This window comes from Cervus canadensis, chromosome 17 (genome assembly GCF_019320065.1).
Source record: "Cervus canadensis isolate Bull #8, Minnesota chromosome 17, ASM1932006v1, whole genome shotgun sequence".
Lineage (NCBI taxonomy): Eukaryota > Metazoa > Chordata > Mammalia > Artiodactyla > Cervidae > Cervus > Cervus canadensis.
In genome coordinates, this window is record NC_057402.1 from 59,033,660 (window position 1) to 59,050,393 (window position 16,734).

Consider the following 16,734-nt stretch of genomic DNA (forward strand, 5'->3'; position numbering starts at 1 on the left):
AGCTGACCCACATACACTGGATTGCAAATCTTTTTCTTCACTGCATAGTCCTTGAGATAATTTTATTATACATCTGTGATCTCATAGATATACAATCTCTCCTTTTCTTTTAATCTCACACAATTATAACATTATGACAATTATAGCATTGGAAATGCAGATGACTGTTTTGACATTCACAAAAACGTAGTTTTAATTTGTACGTTGATTGCTTGATCTAAGAAGCCAGTCGCGTAAATACCATGAAAGGTCACATAGGACAAATCTTCAGTTTTCATCTTTCAATATTCTAATTTTATTGAATTAGAGATGATTTCATTTTATTGCTTTAAAAGGTGATTTTGTTTAGCTCTCCACCCTAAATTTTAAAAATTTATTCTTTAGGATAATTATAGAAATTCAAATCTCATAAAAGAGAGGAAAAAATAAGATAATGCAAGTTCTCCCCATAACGACTTTCTTTCCTTTTTTCTTTCCTAGTAGCAAACATTTATGATGAAAGCTCAGTGTATAAGAAGTTTGTAACGTATCAATTTAAGAAACAGCTCTTTGTTTGATGCAAATTATTAGGAAGACAAATTTAGAGCTTCATTTAGAAAGAGATTTTAGCATAACTCTCATTCTATCTCTAACTTTTTCTGTTTTATAGTTCACACAGTTTAGATTTCTAAAGAGGTTAGACCCATCATGTCCAGGTAGGTGAACTTTTCACAATCTAACTTAAAATTAAAATGTTATCTACACTTCCTGAACTTCTAATCAAGAAGTTTGGCAATAGAATTAAAATGGGACTTCCCAGGTGGCCCAGTGGTAAAGAATATGCATGCCAATACAGGAGATGAGATTCAGGAGATGTGGGTTCAATCCCTGAGTCAGGAAGTTCCCCTGGAGTAAGAAATGGTAATCCACAAAAGTATTCTTGCCTGAAAAATCCAATGGACAGAGGGTCCTGGAGGGAAACAGTCCATGGGTCACAAAGAGTTGGACTCTAGCTGAGCGACTGAGCACACACATGCACACACTTTTTCTTGGGCAAATATAGTGTGAGCTCTATATAAACATTCCCTCAGTAAACATTTCCTCATAGTATATAGCTGTATCACGCTGGAAAAAGTAATAGCTAATGGGGAAATTAACGTGCAAGTTGATATTCAACTTAGGTTCATACTAGTGTGCATGTGCATGTTGTGTCTGACTCTTTGCAGCCCTAATGAACTGTAGCCCACCAGGCCCCTCTGTCCATGGGATTCTCCAGGCAAGAATACTAGAGTGGGTTGCCATGCCCTCCTCCTCCAGGGGATCTTCCTGACTGAGGTATTGAACTCTGGTGTCCTTTGTCTCCTACGTTGCAGGTGATTTCCTTACTCACTGAACCAGCTGGGAAGCCCCCAAGTTCATACTAGAACAATTTCCAATTGTTTTGCGTAAGGTGAATCTGGTTAGCACTATTAATGACAAAATATTTCATCTCGAATCCCAAGGGTTTCATCATCCTGTAACCTTTCCTTATCCTTGCTTATATCTTTCAGTGCTTCAGTAGTAATTGATCTCACTTTCTGCTCCATCTTGAATTAACAAGTAAAATGGTAAGCTTCTCTGATTGGATCTTATCTCCTTAATACAACAACACTCGTAACTGAAAAGAAGCTTGATTTAGTCAAATCAAATTAAAATAAAAATTATAGCTTTCTGTAATACACATAATCACCCACATTTTCAAAGTGTAATTTTTTCTGTGTTGATTAATAAGCCCAGTCAGACCCACCTATCCTAGAGTTCCCACCTCATAGGCTGAGCACTGCCAAAGCAAAGTACTTGATGCTATTTGCCCAGGATCTTGCAGTGGTATAGGCAGGAGCTGAGTGGTAACTGTTTTCCATTTATCTTTGCTGTGTAATATGTCAGCATACAGCTGTTCATGGTATTCCCTTATAATCCTTTACATTTCTGCAAGGTCAGCAGTACTGTCTTCTGTCAACTCAAACCTACTATTGATACCCTCTAGCAAATTTTAAACTTCTATCATACTGTTCAACTCTAGAATTTATATTTGGTTACTTTTATAATTGAGCTTTCCAGGTGGTACAGTGATGTGGGTTAGATCCCTGGGTCAGGAAGATCCCTTAGAATAGAAAATGTCAAACCACTCCATCATTCTTGCCTAGAAAATTCCTTGGACAGGGGATCCTGGTGGGTATAGTCCATGAGGTCACAGAATCAGAGACATGACTGAGTGGCTGAGCACGCATGCACCTTTATAATTGCTATTTCTTTATTGGCATTGTTTATTGTTCAGTTATTGTTTTCATAACCTTTTTGTAAACATAGTTCTCTTTAGTTGCTTGAGCGTTTTATAATAGCTGTTTTTAAGTCTTCATCTGTTAAATCTAAAATCCTGGCCTCCTCAAAGGCAGATTAGAGGGCTTGTTTTATTTTTTATGTATAGCTCACAATTTTCTATTTCTTTACATGTCTCATTGTAATTTTTTATTGAAAACTGTAAATTGTGTGCAAAACATCATAGCAACTCTGGATAACCATGCATATCCCACCTTTCTGAGGTTTGTAGTTTAGGATCACTTTGTTTATTGATTTTGGGGAGCCAATATTTTGAAGTCTGCTTTGCCTACAGTATGCAGTCTCTGGTGTCTTTGCTCAGGATTCTCCCCTTATTTTTTGTCTGAACTTGGCTTCCTAGAGTTCACATGCTGAGATTACGTTATCTTTTAGTCAAAGCTGTACTTAAGACTTCTTAACTGGGGACACTGTCACCTTTTACTACCTCCCCTGCTCTCATGTTCCTCTAGAGACTAGAGGTTCTGAGTTGCTCCTGAGAGGGTACTTCCTTGAACATTGCACAGTCTCCTAATCACCAGGGATGAGTGGAATCTTATTTCTAAGCTTGGCTTCCTGTGAGCTGCCCCAGGTCCAAGCAGCTTATTTTTATACCACTTTGGTCACAGGTTGTTTTAACCTCCCCTTCCTCACCCCCAGAGCCTTTAAGAGTCAAAGACTTTTATTGAGGGATGTATGGGTGGCTTCAAGAAAATTTTCTGAAGTCTGATCATATTTGATTTGATTGTCCTGAGTGGGTACATCACGGGATGTATGCATATTCTTATGATCCTTCATGAGGGTGACCCCTGGAAGGCTCTTCATGGCTATCTCCTTCAAGATTCCTTCTACTAACCTCTACTAGGAATTTTTTTATTCCTTTAAAGTGTACTTTGCCTAATTGTGTACTGTTCAAATCCACTTCAGATTCACTAGGAGAGAAAATGAACTAGAGAACATCTAACCTAGTTACCAATGTTTAGCAAGCCTTCTTTTGCTAGGATTATTCTGGGTACATTACATGGCCCTTCAGTTCAGTTGCTCAGTCGTGTCTAACTCTTTGCAACCCCATGGACTGCAGCACGCCAGGCTTCCCTATCCATCACCAACTCCCGGACCTTGCCCAAACTCATGTTCATCCAATCAGTGATGCCATCCAACCATCTCATCCTCTGTCGTCTCCTTCTCCTCCTAACTTCAATCTTTCCCAGCAACAGTGTCTTTTCCAATGAGTCAGCTCCTCACATTAGGTGGCCAAAGTACTGGAGTTTCAACTTCAGCATCAGTCCTTTCAATGATATTCAGGACTTATTTCATTTAGGATTGACTGCTTGGATCTCCTTGCAGACCAAGAGACTCTTAAGAGTCTTCTCCAACACCACAGTTCAAAAGTATCAATTCTTCAGTGCTTAGCTTTCTTTATAGTCCAACTCTCACATCCATACATAACAAAACCAAAGCTTTGACTAGATGGACTTTTGTCGGCAAAGTAATGTCTCTGTTTTTTAATACAGTGTCTAGGTTGGTCATAGCTTTTCTTCAAGGAGCAAGCGTCTTTTAATTTCATGGCTGCAGTCACCATCTGCGGTGATTTTGGAGCCCCCCAAAAATAAAGTCTCATACTGTTTCCATTGTTTCCCCTTCTATTTGACATGAAGTAATGGAACCTGATGCCATGATCTTAGTTTTCTGAATGCTGAGTTTTAAGCCAACTTTTTCACTCTTCTCTCTCATTTTCATCAAGAGGCTCTTTAGTTCTTTTTTGCTTTCTGCCATAAGGGTGGTGTCTTCTGCATATCTGAGGTTATTGACATTTCTCCTGGCAATCTTGGTTCCAGCTTGTGCTTCATCCAGCCCAGTGTTTCTCATGATGTACTCTGCATATAAGTTCAATAAGCAGGGTGACAATATACAGCCTTGATGTACTCTTTTTCCTATTTGGAACCTGTCTGTTGTTCATGACCTGTTTTAGCTATTGCTTCTTGACCTGCATACAGATTTCTCAAGAGGCAGGTCAGGTGGTCTGGTATTCCCATTTCCTGAAGAATTTTGTTGTGACAAAATTGACTGTTGTGATCCACACAGTCAAAGGCTTTGGCGTAGTCAATAAAGCAGAAGTAGATGTTTTTCTGGAGCTCTCTTGCTTTTTTGATGATCCAATGGATGTTGGCAATTTGATCTCTGGTTCCTCCGCCTTTTGCAAATCCAGTTTGGACATCTGAAATTTCACAATTCACATACTATTGAAGACTGGCTTGGAGAATTTTGACCATTACTTTGCTAGCGTGTGAGATGAATGCAATTGTGTGACAGTTTGAGCATTCTTTGGCATTGCCTTTCTTTGTGATTGGAATGAAAACTGAACTTTTCCAGACCTGTGGCCACTGCTCAGTTTTCCAAATTTGCTGGCATATTGAGTGTAGCACTTTCACAGCATCATCTTTTACATTTTGAAATAGCTCAACTGGAATTTCATTACTTCCACTAGCTTTGTTCATAGTGATGCTTCCTAAGGCTCTCTTGACTTCACATCCCAGCATGTCTGGCTCTAGGTGAGTGATCACACCATCACGGTTATCTTGGTCATTAAAATCTTTTTTGTATAGTTCTGTGTATTCTTGCCACCTCTTCTTAATATCTTCTGCTTCTGTTAGGTCCATACCATTTCTGTCCTTTACTGAGCCCATCTTTGCATGAAATGTTCTCTTGGTATCTCTAATTTCCTTGAAGGGATCTCTAGTCTTTCCCATTCTATTGTTTTCCTCTATTTGTTTGCATTGATCACTGGGAAAGGCTTTCTTATCTCTCCTTGCTATTCTTTGGAACTCTGCATTCAGATGGGTATACCTTTCCTTTTCTCCTTTGCCTTTCACTTCTTTTCTTTTCTCAGCTATTTGTAAGGCCTTCTCAGCTATTTGTAAGGCCTTCTCAGACAACAATTTTTCATTTTTGCATTTTTCTTGGGGATGATCTTGATTACTGCCTCCTGCACAGTATCAAGAACCTCTGTCCATAGTTCTTCAGACTCTAGGTCTATCAGATCTAATCCCTTGAACCTATTTGGGATTTAGGTATGGTCCTTAGATATTTTGAATAGAAGGATGCACAGTGCACTATTTCTGGCATTCTTCTGGCCATTGCTCTACCTAAAGCAATCATGTTTGTGAAGATTAAAGGCGTACATTGGAGATATCAAGGGTTTGGTTCCAGACTACCACAATAAAGTGAATATCACAATAAAGCAAGTCACATGGATTTTTTTGGTTTCCAATGGATATAAAAGTTATGCTTACATTATTCTGTAGTCTACTAAGTATGCAATAAAGTTGTCTTAAATATCTATTTACATGCCTTAATAAAAAATACACAGTAGTAAAGACATGCTAACCATCATCTGAACCTCCAGAGAATCATAGTCTTTTTGCTGGTGGAGAGTCTTGCCTTGATGTTGATGGCTGCTGACTAACCAGGTTGGTGGTGCTGAAGCCTGGGGTGGCTGTAACAATTTCTTAAGATAACAAAGAATTTTATTACATCAACTGACTCCATATTTCATGAGCAAATTCTCAGTAGTGTACAATGCTCTTTGATAGCCTTTTATCCATACCACCAATCCTGCAGCTGCTTTATCAACTAAGTTTATATAATATTCTAACTCCTTTGTTGTCTCTTCTACAATCTTGTCAGTATCTTCACCAAGAGTAGATTCCATTTCAAGAATCAAATTTCTTTGCTTATCCATTAAAAGGAACTCTTTATCAATTCCTTAGTTGAAGGTTTCATCATAATATTCCAGCAATTTAGTCACATCTTCACGCTCCACTTGTAATTCTAATTCTCTTCCTATTTCTACCACATCTGCATTTGATTCTTCCACTGAAGTCTTGAACCCATCAATATCATCCTTGAGGGTTAGAATCAACCTTTTCCAAACTCTTGTTAATGATGTGTTAGTAAATATGAAAACAACATTCAACTCACTATCTCCACCAGAGCTCTTGGATGACCAGGTGCATTGTCAGTGAGCAGCAGTGTTTTGAAAAGTATCTTTTTTCCTGAGCCCTAGGTCTCAATACGGAGAAGGCAATGACACCCACTCTAGTACTCTTGCCTGGAAACGCCCATGGACGGAGGAGCCTGGTGGGTTGCAGTCCATGGGGTCACAACGGAGAAGGCAACGGCACCCCACCCCAGTACTCTTGCCTGGAAGATCCCATGGATGGAGGAGCCTGGTAGGTTGCAGTCCATGGGGTCGCAAAGAGTTGGACACAACTGAGCGACTTCACTTTCACTTTTCACTTTCATGCACTGGAGAAGGAAATGGCAACCCACTCCAGTGTTCTTGCCTGGAGAATTCCAGGGACGGGGGAGCCTGGTGGGCTGCTGTCTATGATGTCGCGAAGAGTCGGACACGAGTGAAGTGACTTAGCAGCAGCAACAGCAGCAGGTCTAATACTGTGGTTAAAACACTCAGTAAGCCATGTTGTATGCAGATGTTTTATCCTTTTAGAGAGCACAGGCAGAATAACATAATTCTTAAGGGTTCTAGGATTTTTTGAATGGCATATGAGCATTGACTTCAACTAAAAATCACCAGCTGTATCTGTCTCTAACAAGAGTCAACCTGTCTTTTAACACTTGGAAGCCAGACATTGACTTCTCCTCTCTAGTTATGGAAGTCCTAGATGGCATCTTCCTCTCGTATAACGCTGTTTCATCTGCATTGTTTCACCTGCATTCAGTGTGGCCACCTTCATTATCGTCACTAAATCTTCCGGATGTTGCTGCAGCTTCTACCTCAGCACTTCACTTCACCATCAGCTTCACCTTCTACTCTTCTGTTGTGGAGATAGCTTCTTTCTTTAAACTTCATGGACCAGCCTCTGATAACTTGACACTTTTCTTCTGTAGCTTCCCCACCTCTCTCAGCTTTCATAGAATTGGAGAGAGTTAGGGCCTTGCTCTGAATCGGGCTTTGACTGAAGGAAATGTTATGGCTGGTTTGATCTTCTATCCAGACCACTGAAGGTTTCGCCATATCAGTGATAATGCTGCTTTGCTCTCTTATCATTCATATCTTCACTAGAATATCACTTTCAATTTCTTTCACGAAGTTTTCCTTTGCATTCACAACTTGGCTGTTCAGTGCAAAATGCCTACCTTTTAACCTGTCTTGACTTTTGACATACCTTCCTCACTAAGCTTAATCATTCCTAGTTTTTTATTTAAAGTGAGAGACATACAACTCTCCTTTCACTTGAAAACTTAGAAGCACTGTAGGGTTATTAACTGGACTAATTTTAATATTGCTGTGTTTTAGGGAAAAGGTAGGCCTAAGAAGGAGGGAGATGGGGAAAGACTCAGTCAGTGGAGCAGTGCAGTTACAAAATGATCACAATAGTAACATCAAAGATTACTAGCTACAGATCACCATAACATATGTAATAACAATGAAAAAGTTAGGGAATTACCAAAACGCAACATAGAGACATGAAATGAGCTAATGCTGTTGGGAAAATGGTGCGAATAGACTTGTTTAATGCAGGGTTGTCTTAAACCTTCAATTTGTGAAAAAATGCAATAAAATGAGGTCTACTTGTGTATTTTCTAGATGATAATGCACCTACACTTCCCCTCAGTTCTCTGACTGTCTCTGCCCCCCAAGAGCTCTTATGATTAGACAGATTGCCAAATATTTTTCTTAATAACATATATTTCTTAGATGTTTGAGTTTGGTTTCTGCGAGTACACCCAAGACAATATCTTCTAAATACTTTCAATTGGGCTTGCAGGCAGCATCTTAAAAAAACAAAAATAAACAAACAAACAAAAAAAACTTTACATGTTTGCATTGCCTCCTTTACTATAGTTCGAGTGTAAATTTCTTGGAGATTCTGGCACTATGTGGTCAATCCTACTGTTCAATATTGTTGTTTGTTTACATATGTTTCTGGATATTCATAAGTGTATTAGTTATAAGTTACAAGAGGTTGAGGTTGGGAATTCTTAGCCTTATTGCTTTCATACTGGAACCTCAGTGCATACACTTTGGCACTGAGGATAATGTATAAGCATGGACTGAGGGTCAGTTAGTTAGATCAGTGGTTTTTATGGTGAGTTCTAGGTCTGGCCAAAAAGAAAGATCACATAGTCTGTGATGCTGTGCCCCAAATATTAGAGATAAATAAAGCACATTATCATACATAAGACTTTGAGAAGCCTTGTAACCAGTAGATGTCTTGAATCCCCTGTCTTTGGCACCATACTTCATCACCTAAGTTAGCCCAACTAAAAAGGGATTGAAAAGACATTAAAGGCAATATCATCAGAGACCAAATTTGCCATTTAAAAATACAACTGGAAAATAAAAAACAGGCTGTTTCTGCCATTGCTGGTGGAGCTGTCTTTCCCACCTTGTGTATCTGTTTCTCTGTGCAGAAAGGCTTTTCCTGTTAACTCTGATCATCCTTATTGTGCATATTTGTTTTGGAAAGGGTGACTCCATCTCAGAATACATGCCATCTAACTTTCATCATCACTTAAGGAGCCCAAACTCACTGTCTCCAGAAAGAGTACTGACCTGGCATAAGTCAAAGGTCCACTCCTGCCCGGAAATAGTTGGATGAAAGCTCAGTGACACATAGGACGTTCATGGGTTATGTGCAGAGTCAGTTTTCAGAGGTGAAACTTTGAGTATGGAGGAAATAATTGGAATATTTGTCTGCTCTATTTCTCATACATCATAGCCCAAGCTTATTTGACGGTTAACATTTCTTTCACATGAATGACACTAACATTCATTGTAAATGGCAAACATTTAAAAACATGTATAGAAAAGATGGTCACATGGAAGAAAATAATCTGTGAAGGTAAAGAAGATGATAAAACTATTGGAAGTTCTAATGATCGAGGGTTCTACTAGGCTGGGTTTGTACTATGTCTGTATTTGTCTTTAATTTTACTTTTAGATAATTTTAAAATGCATCCATGAAGCAGGATATGTCAAACAGCAATGAATATTCTGTGGTGGGAGGTGGTATAGCTTAAAAGATAAAAATTTGTTCAGGTACAATTCACCTTTCCTCCCACTGGTTTCTTTGTTGAAGGAATCTATGTAAAAAGGATGAAAGACTAGATGGGAATCAAGGATTAATTTTATTAAAAACTGGAGAAAGTGCCTGGTATTCAAATCTGAATTTCTCTGGCAAAAGATGAATTTGTGTTCATGGTGTTTTGTTTGTTTGTTTATTCTGGGTTTACTTTAAATTTTATAAAGTGGAAATCAGAAAGGTTGAAATCATCCAAGACTTATTTTCACTGGAAATTGCATTGCTAAAACACATTCATATTACTTCATTCATATAATTTATCATTCCATTTCCTGACTATATTATAATTTATTTACTTATTTATACATGATGGGCATTTGAGGTTTTTTCTCTTTTTGCTATTAAAGAAATCTTTGCTCAGGAATTCTTGTGCAACTCTCCATGTGCACATGTACAAAAGTTCATTTTGGATATGCTTAGAAAAAGAGTTGCTAGGTTATAGGGAATAAGTCACTGCCAAACTGTTCTTCCAAGGAGAAAGTGTCTTTTCATTTTGTGGCTACAGTCACCATCCACAGTGATTTTAGAACCCAAGAAAATAAAATCTGTCATTGTTTCCACTTTTCCCCCATCTATTTGTGATGAAGTGATGGGACTGCATGCCAAGATTTTCATTTTTTGAATGTTGAGTTTTAAGCCAGCTTTTTCACTCTCCTCTTTCAACCTCATCAAGACGTTCTTTAGTTCTTCACTTTCTGCCATTGGAATGGTATCCTCTGCATATCTGAGGTTGTTGATATTTCTCCCAGGAATCTTGATTTCAGCCCAGCATTTCCCACTATGTACTCTGCTTGTTAGAAGCAACAGTTAGAACCCTGTATGGAAAAACTGACAGGTTCAGGATTGAGAAAGGAGTACGAGAGCACCGTCTGCTGTCATCCTGTTTATTTAACCTACACACTGAGCACATCATGAGAAATGCTGGGCTGGATGGGCTACAAGCTGGAGTCAAGGTAGGCAAGAAAAACATCAACAACATCAGATATTTGGACGATACCATTCTAACTGCAGAAAGTGAGGAACTAAAGAACCTCTTGATGAGGGTAAAGGAGAGCAAAAGAGCTGGCTTAAAACTAAATATTAAAAAAAAAGAAAAAAACCTAAGATAATGGCATCCGGCCCCATTACTTCATGGAAAATAGAAGGGGAAAAATGGAAGAAGTGACAGATTTCCTCTTCTTGGGCTCTAAAATCACTGCAGATGGTTGGTGATTGCAACCATGAAATCAGAAGACGATTGCTTCTTGGCAGGAAAGCTATGATATATCTAGGCAGTGTGTTAAAAAGCATAGACACTACTCTGCCAACAAAGGTATGTATATTCGAGGCCATGTCCTCCCAGTGGTCACGTATGGTTGTGAGAGCTGGACCATAAAGAAGGCAGAGAGCCAAAGAACTGATGCCTTTGAACTGTGGTACTGGAGAAGACTCCTGAGAATCCCCTGAACAGCAAGAAGATCAAACCTGTCAATCTTAAAGGAAATCAACCCTGAATACTCATTGGAAGGACTGATGCTTAAGCTGAAGCTGGTCACCTGATATGAACAGCTGACTCATTGGAAAAGACCCTGATGCTGGGAAAGATTGAGGGCAGAAGGAGAAGAGGGCATCAGAGGATAAGATGGCTGGTGGCAACACTGAGGCAATGGACATGAACTTGGGCAAATTTCAGGAGATGGCAAAGGACAGAGTAGTCTGGAATATTGCAGTTCATGGGATTGCAAAGAACTGGACATAACTGGGTGACTGAAAACAACACTACTCTGCATATAAGCTAAGTAAGCAAGGTGACAATATACAGCCTTGACGTACTCCTTTCCCAATTTTGAACCAGTTTGTTGCTCCATGTCCAGTTCTAACTGTTGCTACTTGACCTGCATACAGGTTTCTCAGGAGACAGGTAAGCTGGTCTGGTGTTACCATCTTTTAAAGAATTTCCCACAGTTTGTTATGATCCACAAAGTCAAAGGCTTTAGTGTAGTTAATAGAGCAGAAGTAGGTGTTTTTCTGGAATTCCCTTGCCTTTTCTATGATCCAGCAGATGTTGGCAATTTCATCTCTGATTCCTCTGCCTTTTCTAAATCCAGCTTATATTATACATCTGGAAGTTCTCATTTCACATACTGTTGAAGCCTAACTTGAAGGATTTTGAGCATCACCTTGCTATCATGTGAAATGAATGAAATTGTATGGTAGTTTGAACATTCTTTGGCATTCCTTTTCTTTGGAATTAGACTGAAACCTGACCTTTTTCAGTCCTGTGGCCACTGCTGAGTTTTTCAAATTTGCTGACATATTCAGTGCAGCACTTTAACAGCATCATCTTTTAGGATTTGAAATAGCTCAGTTAGAATTCCATCAACTCCTCTAGCTTTGATCATAGTAATGCTTGCTATGGCCCACTTGATTCACACTCAAGGATGTCTTTTAGGTCCTTGCCATTTCTGTTCTTTATTGTGCCCATCTGTACATGAAATGTTCTCTTGGTATCTCCAATTTTCTTGAAGAGATCTCTAGTCTTTCCCATTTTATTGTTTTCCTCTATCTTTCCATTGTTCACTTAAGAAGGTTATCTTATCTCTCCTTGCTATTCTCCGGAACTCTGCATTCAGTTGATTATATCTTTCCCTTTCTTCTTTGTCTTTTGCTTCTCCTCTTTTCTGGCTATTTGGAAGGTCTCCACAGACAACCACCTTCTTGCATTTCCTTTTCTTGGGGGTGTTTTTGGTCACCGCCTCCTGTACAATGTTATGAACCTCTGTCCATAGTTCTTCAAGCCCTCTGTCTCCCAGATCTAATCCCTTGATTAGATCCCTTGATTCATCACCTCCACTGTATAATCAAAGGATTTAATTTAAGTCATACCTGATTGACCTAGTGGTTTTCCCTACTTTCTTCGATTTAAGTCTGAATTTTGCAATAAGGAACTGATGATCTGTGCCACAGTAAGCTCCAGGTCTTATCTTTGCTAATTGTATAGAGCTTCTCCATTTTTGGCTGCAAAGAATCTAATCAATCTGATTTCAATATTGACCATCTGGTGATGTCCAGGTGTAGAGTCATCTCTTGTGTTGTTGGAAGAGGGTATTTGCTATTCCCAGTGTGTTCTCCTGGCAAAACTCTGATAGCCTGTGCCCTTCATTCTGTACTCCAAGGCCAAACGTGCCTGTTACTCCAAGTATTTCTTGACTTCCTACTTTTGCATTCCAGCCCCCTGTGGTAAGAAGGACATCTTTTTTGGTGTTAGTTCTATAAAGTCTTGTAGGTCTTCATAGAACTGTTCAGCTTCTTCAGTATTAGTGGTTGGGGCATAGACTTGGATTACTGTGATGTTGATAATCTAATAATCTACTGATATTAACAGTTATATGTTGAAAACATGTTCTCAGAATTTGTGGCTTTTCACTTTTTTCAAAGTGTCTTTTTATAAACAAGAACTCTTCTTTTAAAAATAGTCAAATGTGTTAATCATATAGAAACTTTTTCTATTTGCATATTAGGAGTTCTTCTTGATCCAAGATCAGAAAGATGCTTTCTTTTAGTTTCTTTGGAAATTTCAAAGTTTTGCATTTGATAGTCATGGTCTTTTTAGAAGATTTCCATGTGTCCTCATTGTTCCTTCTTCTCTGATCATTTTGTGCTGCACCCCCTAAGCATGTGTCATACAGAAACCTAATCACTGTAATTTGAGGAATGGCCCACCCAAGGTGTATTCACAAGTGTCAGATAAGGGGTCGTGTCTGATACTAAGGAATGGATTTGGTTTGTTTCCTCTTCATCCTCTATGCTTATTACCAAGCTAGTCTAGATTCTGCTGCCTGCATACAAGCTTGCATTGCAGCCACATGGACAGAGAGCGGACCAGCAAGCCCAGCCCCTCTAGAGCCCACTTCTCTTAGTGCTACTGAACATGCATTTCAAAAGTGGGAGGCAGGACGAGAGGACACACTCTGTGTGAGCCCTGACCTCAACTTGTGATCATGTGACCCACCATGATACGTGATGCACGACCCATGGCCCAGCCACTCTCAGGTTCTAACCAAACAAACCAATTCTTCCTCCTGTGTGGCAGTGTTCTACACAGGGTAGAAAGAAGGGCTAGGGTTGTTTCCTCCACTGATTGCCCATTATGGGAGAAGCTTGCTTAGAAGTTGCATGTTGTTTATAGAAGAGGCATGGTGACTAAAGGACCACTGCTCCCGCTCCCTTGACAGCCTACTCTTCTGGGTAGCGATTAAGGGATAAAAGGGTCAGCCTTGTCCAAGTTACCTCACTTCACAAAATTTCTGATTTTTCATCTGTAAAATAAGCATGCTAATAGTGCTTTCTCCTTGGAAGAAAAGCTATAACCAACCTAGACAGCATATTAAAAAGCAGAGACATTACTTTGCCAACAAAGGTCTGTCTAATCAAGGCTACGGTTTTTCCAGTGGTCATGTATGGATGTGAGAGTTGGACTATAAAAAAAGCTGAGCACAGAAGAATTGATGCTTTTGAACTGTGGTGTTGGAGAAGACTCTTGAGAGTCCCTTGGGCTGCAAGGAGATCCAACCAGACCATCCTGAAAGAGATCAGTCCTGGGTGTTCATTGGAAGGACTGATGTTGAAGCTGAAACTCCAATACTTTGGCCACCTGATGCGAAGAGCTGACTCATTGGAAAAGACCCTGATGCTGGGAAAGGTTGAAGGCAAGAGGAGAAGGAACCTGGATGGCATCACTGACTCAATGGACACGAGTTTGAGTAAACTCCGGGAATTGGGGATGGACAGGGAGGCCTGGCGTGCTGCAGTCCATGGGGTTGAAAAGAGGCGGACACGACTGAGCGACTGAACTGAACTGAATAGTGCTAAGCGACATAATGCATGTCTTGTACCACATGCAGTGCTTAAAGCAATTAAAGAGCTCAGTATTATGTCACCAATTTGCTACTACATGATTGTTTGTAGTAAGTCTATTACTGTACGTCAGTGTTTATGTATTCAACAGATTGTATGCCTTCATTTCTTGTAACCATAAAATGGGTAGATACATACAGAGCATTAAATTATTCAATTGTTTCACAAGTTGTGTGGAAGTGTTTTAACATTATGTCCAGAAGGATGCCTTATGTTAACCAAAGACAGGATACTAAAAATCAACAATACTAAAAATCAACGTTTTGTTGTTGATTTTTAGTACTTATAGCCAAAAACATTTTATCAGGTATTCAGAATGGGGCCTGTTCCATAAAGTATTGCTGTAGAATAGCCATCATATCAATCTGCTACTGACATATGCTTTTAACTTGATTAACCCTTACTATACCATAAAAAAAAATATCATTAGCATTTACCATCCAGGTCCAATGAAATCTTTCTATTTTTCATTTCAATGAAAGTTTTAAGTCATTATTTGAATTGTTTACACAAACTTAAAGTGATAGTAAAAAAAAAAAGCTGTGTCAAATTTTTAATACAATTTTATATTTTGCAAAATGAAATTTTTATTTTATTTTTCCTGGTTTTGGAGATTGTATATACACCAAATATACAGTGTTGTCTGCTTATTTGCTTGGGTTTTTTTTTTTCAAGTTTTAAAACTTTTTCTTTGCATATTAAAAAATTGTGCATTCCAATAAATAAAATCATTTGAACAACAACAAAAAAATGGCACTCTAATTAAACTACATTTTACAGCTTGCAGGACACCTTGGACCAGCTTGTTTTTCTCTCTAGGTTTCACTGTCGTCCCACCCAGCGTCCTTCTTCACCAACATGGAAGTTCTTTTCCTTCCTTGTCAGCCAGACAGGCAGATAGATGGGGGAGGTAGTAGAGGCCTACGTTGTCAGTATTTCTCCATTTATTTAAACTTGATCCAATCTCTTTGCATCTTACAACGTCACACAGCTAAAAGAAGTAAACTAAGAAGGCAGTGCTTGTGGAGTCCACAGTGCGAACTGGCGGCGCAAGCTTCCTTACGACTCGCCTGCTTGTTTCTGCTGTTCAGTCATTTCTTTTGAAGGCAGTGGATTTTTCTCTTGCGATTCTGTTTTATTCAGTTTCGATTTATCCAAATTCTCAATCTCAGGCATACAGGGTTTGTCAGACATGGTTGTGGTAGGAGCTGAGCAAGCTGTGAGCGAGTGAGGTCTGGTCTATGCAGTGACCGCCGCCGAGTCTGTACAAGGTTTTTGAATGCAACCAACTCCTCATCTGTTGTCACTCATAAACCTACAAATACTGATTACAGATTTTAAATACATCTCTAATAGGTTCTAGGTTATCATTACTTCTGGTTTTCTTATGCTTGCATTATCAAAATGAAATGCTTTTGAAACTTAGGTTGATAATTTAAGAAAGAATAATCATCTTTCCACCATGGTTGCAAATATCTTCACTTTTAGATTAATAACACCAACTTCAATGATCAATACAAAAACTCTTCATTACTTCTATATTATTTATTTCATCCCTGTTACCTTTGCATATATACCTGACTTCAGAATTTTTCCACTAAAGAAATGTGTCAAGTAGATCATGATGCACAAACATCATAAAAATTGAAAGAATACTGTCATATAATGTTTAGCAAAATAGAATGGTCCAGATTCTTGTAAAAAAATATTGTGAAATTCTTACAGTTAAATCACTAACTGGATGAAAATGCTGTATTTTCTCTTTGTCCTTATAAATGTATTGATAATCTATTTGAGAAAATTCATCTAGGATTCTGTCATCTAAAGATATATGATTTAAGATATTCTTAATATGATGAATTTCATCATTATTGGAACAATTTAGAGTGTTGCTATATATATCTTTGAGTTCATCTTCTGATCCAACCAGTATGAAATGTTTTCCCCTAATTTCAATAAAGATCTTTAAAAAAAGTGATTACATTAAAATGTTTCCAGACTTGTTTTATGCTTTCTTTAAAAATGATATAACACTCTGGGAAGTAAAATAAGAAAATTGCAAGATTACATAATGTATAATTTCCCTATGGCATCATTCTTGTAGACTGTATTATTTTTCTATAGAGTTATTATTTTTCTATTTTTTTTCTGTATTATTTTTCTATAGAGTTAACATTTTAAAGAAATAGTTGAGGGTAATGGGATCAAGATGGTGGAGAAATAGGATGTGGAGTTCACCTTCTTCCATTCATATATCAAAAATGTATCTACACATGGAACAACTCTTACAGAACATCTACTGAATGCTGCAGAAGACCTCAGACTTCCAAAAGGTCAAGAAAGTCTCTGCATAATGAGGTAGGCCAAAAGAAAAAAAAAGAGAGAGAGAGAGAGA

The 16,734-nt window shown here is 38.5% G+C and overlaps 1 pseudogene; it reads right to left on the minus strand.

Annotated features, from left to right (window-relative positions):
* Positions 1 to 15,398: 15,398 nt before the first annotated feature.
* LOC122454965 lies at positions 15,399 to 15,962 on the minus strand (annotated as a pseudogene).
* Between the last annotated feature and the right edge of the window lie 772 nt (positions 15,963 to 16,734).